Source organism: Castanea sativa, chromosome 3 (genome assembly GCF_040712315.1).
Source record: "Castanea sativa cultivar Marrone di Chiusa Pesio chromosome 3, ASM4071231v1".
NCBI lineage: Eukaryota > Viridiplantae > Streptophyta > Magnoliopsida > Fagales > Fagaceae > Castanea > Castanea sativa.
The window spans coordinates 44,402,931-44,408,130 of NC_134015.1; positions in this window are offsets into that span (position 1 = coordinate 44,402,931).

A 5,200-nucleotide genomic window follows, 5' to 3' on the forward strand; every position below is an offset into this window, starting at 1 on the left:
GTTTCGTACCGAAAAATATACCAGCCCATACCGGGTCATTTCGGCCATACCGGAGGAAATATCGAATTTCGGCCGGTAAATGCATACCAGACCGGAAAAAGAAAAACGTTTCTTTGTCACTCTCACCTTCCACCAGCGACGATCTCTACATTCTCGACCTCAAGTTAGGGTTGTGGACTGATTTGGGCTGCTACTTCATCTTCATCTTCATCATCTTCATCTTCATCATCTTCATCTTCTTCTTCTCCTCTCTCTCTCTCTCTCTCTCTTTCTGGCCGTCTAACTTTCTTTTTCTCTCTCTCTTTCTCGTTTTTTTTTGAAACTTTTCTCAGTTTTTCAAAGCTCTCTCTCTGCCCAAGAAAAGACTTTTAAGATGTAAATAGTACCTAGTCTTTTCTTGGGCAGAGAGAGAGCTTTGAAAAACTGAAAAAAGTTTCCAAAAAAATTAAAATAAAGAAGTAAATAGTACCTTGCGTTTTGATTTTTTTCAAAGCATCAGAAGACAATATTTTGAATTGGTGTCACAATATTTTGACACATGGACTGTCATTTATTGAGATCAATGGGTGTTGGATTATTTAATAGTTTTTTTTTTTTGGCTTCCCACTTTTATATATTTATGTTTATGTTGAAAACTCCATCAAAACAATATAAAAAGTTTCCAAAGTTATATATTGAATTATTAGAAATATAGCTTTGTATATTGTATAAAATAGTAAAAAATAGTAGTAAACTCGAAACGGTACACCAGTATTGACCAGTATCCGAAATATATCGTACCGTAAGCCAAACTGGTACAGCCTCTGGTACGGTATTGACTTCCTTGGTCATGGCACAAAAAGACCTTGGAAACCTTCCTACCACAATAGTCCCAAAATTTCTGGAATCCTTCTATAGTGATTTCTTCCACAAACGTAACTTTCACATAATGCAAAACCTTTAGACTCTAAGGATCACCTTGAAGATTTGTTGTAGCGAACTCAATGGAAAAAATTCTTAGTGGTTTCAAAACAATCGAACAATCACTTTGTTTGGAATCACAAAATGAGTGGGTAGAATTTAAGGAATTTTCAATTTGGCTAAAAGAAGAAAATGCATAACTAGACATGGCAATACGAGTCAGAAAATTATGACCCGACCCGACCCAACCCAAAAATACCTGACCCGAACCCGATTTTTTGCGAGTTAACGCGACCCCGATAACCCGTGACCCGACCCGTTAAAAAAATTCGCTAAAAAAATATTTTAATTATGTCTTGATACTAGGTGCATAAGCACAAAGTACCTAAACTAATAATCAATATATCACAGAGAATGACTATATAATTCATCAAAACCATTTCTCAATAATAAAAAAAAAAAAAATCATCAAAACCAATAAGAGCTAGCTAGCCTAGCTTTAGTGCTTGCCATATTGCCTACAACACGTTACACAAGGGCCAAGGCTGTCAAGAGTCATCAGTCAAGACAACCATTAAAAAAAATAAAAAAAAAAATCTCATTCAGCAGCTGTAGCATGTAGTCCATTGTCCAAACTCCAAAGGACCAAAGCCAAAGGCACATCACAAACAAATGAACAATGGTTATCAAAAAAAAAAAAAAGAAGAACAATGCGCAATGTACAAAGCCACAAACGGCAAACCTGAAAGTTGAGTCAAACCAAACCACAAAGCTTCCTTTCCCAGTTAGTTTCTCTACTCTTTTAGTCTTAGATTTTGGCCAACTTGGGCTACAATTTTCAAGTATGAATATTTGCAGTGCTGAATATTTGAAGATGTAAACTTGTAATTATATGCATTTTGATAGTGAACTATTAACATAGAAGACTTTTTTTTTCCATCATAAATTTATGACTATAAATAATTTTTGTCATGCTCAAAACTATCAGAATTGGAAGGATAATAAAAAGTGGCATTAAGTGCAATTCATTTGCTTAATTGATTTTATTCATTCTCTCTAAACAAGTTGTCATTGATTTGTTTTTGTAATTAAAAAAAAAAATTGTTTGAAAAATACGGGTCAACCTGACCCGACCCGCAACCCAATTAACCCGTTTAAAAACGACTTGTTTTGACCCGCGACCCGTTTGACCCGCAAATCCGATTGACCCGACCCGACCCGCCCGTTTTGCCATGTCTAGCATAAGGTATTCTCTGTGTTACTCTTTGTGTGACAGCTTTTTTCTCGCTCGAAAATGTATGCATTCAGTGGTTTGTATAGGTGAATAGAGTAGGTGCAAAAGTTACCATGAATCCTTTTCCAAATAGAATTAGAGTTCTGATTTCCGAAATCCCACTTGAGCTATAGCCTCAAGCGAGTGACAGGCAAGGTTTGGGCTGCAGTTTTGCTTGTGCAAATTCTATTTTGCTTGAGCGGAAACTCTAGTCTTCAATTTCTTTGAGATCTTCAATGCGACTCCTGATATACTTTTAAAATAAATCAAATACAACCAATTCTAAATATATGAGCTCAAATTTTGTTATGAAATTAGTCGATACTTTTAAAAACCTAACAAACCCCAAAGAGGGATTTTTCCTAGTCAACAACAATGATTTCATTTTGACTAAAGTTGAGTCACTCTGAAAAGGAGAAGAACATTTTTTTATAAAATATTTTACACTGAAAGAAACAAATCTAAACTTCTAGCAACGTAACTCATGGAAATTTTCAGCGCTCTCAGGAAAGATACTTTTGATTAGTTGCCTCTCTGCTTTGGAAATTCTCTTGGATGAGATTAATGGTGGAGTCAGGATGATTTCAGTTCAGAAAAGACAAGATTAAAAGTAAAAATAATTGTGGCAAAATATAGGACAATTGTGACAAAATGTGTATATTTCTGTATGGTACTAGCGTTATTGATTTTCTCTACTACTCATAATAGATCACTTTAACAACAATAAGTCTAAAATTACAATTCTTTTACAAAATTTTTAACAATTTCTAAATTGGCAAGTTCTAAATAGTCAAAAATTGTGTTAATAGTAGACCCAAACAACTTAAAAACTCAACAATAATAAAATTTGTTGTGATAAATATTGTGTAAATTACATTTCTCCTTTAACAAATGTGAAAAAAGTTGTGTAGGTAACATTATTTATTGTTGAATAGCAGTGAGAAAGGTTAAAACGTTAAGAAGGCATGAAAACTTGTCAAACACATAAAACTTAGAGTTTTAAGTGGGACCATTGAACTTTGTTTTAATTATAAAATGACAAAAAAGTAATATGTGTTATATGGACGTATGAGCTTTTCATTTTGTAGAGACTTTCTCAGTTGCCCCCTCTCGCACCCTTGGCTTTGCCATTGGATGAACTTCATGTCCAGCTTCCTTCTCAAAAAATAAATAAAAAATAAAAAATTCATATCCAGCTTCAAAGAATTGGTTATGAAAAAGAAAACCATGGTCAGCTTTACACTTCTCATATTTTATAAAAGACAACATAAAATGTACCCACAAAGAATAGTAAAATTTGAATGTAACAAATCTCTTTATTATAAACTTATTTGAATAGAAAAATATTTAAGTTATTACCAAGTTTATTAAAAGAGGCTTACAGAATGGCTTGACAATAAAAATGATTAGTGTCATATTAATAATATAATAAGTAAATTTCTTAATAAATTTTATTTTTAAAAAATAAGGCTACTACAAAAAGATAAATCCTCTACCAATTACCATCCCATTCATCCTCGACAACCTCACATGGCTGTTCGAATGTCTTGGCTTTGGCTCAGAGCATTGGTCATGGTGTAAAGTGAAGATTGAGGGAAGTAGAGCAAAATTCACTTCTGGGGTATTCTGAAGGTGTAACTTGGGCAACGAAAAAGGGGTCCAATACTTCAAAAGCGACCAGTTGGTTCACCAAACCCCGACCCAGTGTCACACGTTCTCTAGGTTCAAAGGGATCCAGTGCCCAACTACCGACTCCTCCCAGAATTGCATTATCGGAGCCGAGCCAGGAATGGCCGCTAGAGCAATTTGTGTTCACCCTTAAGGTGCCAATTCAAAAATATAATAGACATATGTCAAATTAATTTTTTTTTTAATTAATAACACATTAGTTTGTAAGGTTAATTTAGTATAATTTACAACATTGTAACATTAAATTTTTTTTTTTTTATGTCTTTAAAAATTGACAAATCAATTTTTAGATTTATGTAGTAATATGTATAATATACCTAATGTAAGGACACAATTTGAGCTCCTAACCCACAATCAGAAGGGAAAGGGCTTGAAAGGCCTTTTTACAATAAATTTGTAGAGAGTGGGCTTGAAATCTAGATTCTAAAGGTGGTTAAACAACAAAGAAAAATGGGCTTTGGGCCCAATAGCACAAATAAGGAGTTGTTTATAAGAATATGAATGAAAATTCCTCCTCGGACACAATCCGAGGATAGTTTATAATACTACTTCTCAAGATAGATTACAATTGTGGACAGTCAGATTTATCATATACTATTCTTTCTTTTCTCTCCAAAGAAAGCCTCTCCTTTTCCGAAGGTCCCTTCTCTCATTTATACTTCCTCCTTCTCCCCTTTCTCATCTTCCACCACATGGTTATAACGCTGGCTTAGATACTTGTCCCATCTATTTTCCCTGAAGTCTTCTGGAGATAGGGGCCAAGTTTCAAACCTCATGCTCAAGTCCCATTTCTTCATTAATGCAGCCAGCATATTAGTTGCAAAGTCTTTAATGCAGGGGCGGTGGTAGCAGCTTTATCCTAGATATTCCACCGCCCTTTCTATTATCCTCCACGTGTACCATATCTTTCTGAAACCATAGGAATTTCTATAACATAGCTTAGGGATATTAAACCTTCCCTTCTATTACCTTGGCTTCATTATCCGAGTACATAGTCTTCCTCGGACATATTTATTCAGACACTAGCGCTTTTTTACCTAGTATTTTCTTTATGAGGTACATTCACACACCCTTAGATCACTTAATGTCCTCGGATTGGGCTTTTAGCCCAAAAGATATTCTTGGGCCACCCTTCATAAATTACTGGGCCCAATGTCCCTACAATAGCCTCTTGAGATTCTTATTTCTCCAATTCGGGATGAAAGGAGGATCTCGACATCTGTCTCCTTTTGTCCTGCGGATATTTGGCAATATTGCTAACAAGGATGATGATTTTTGAACTGCCCATCGCATGTTCCCGACATTTCGGCATGCGAAGCGTCCTTAAATTAAATTCTA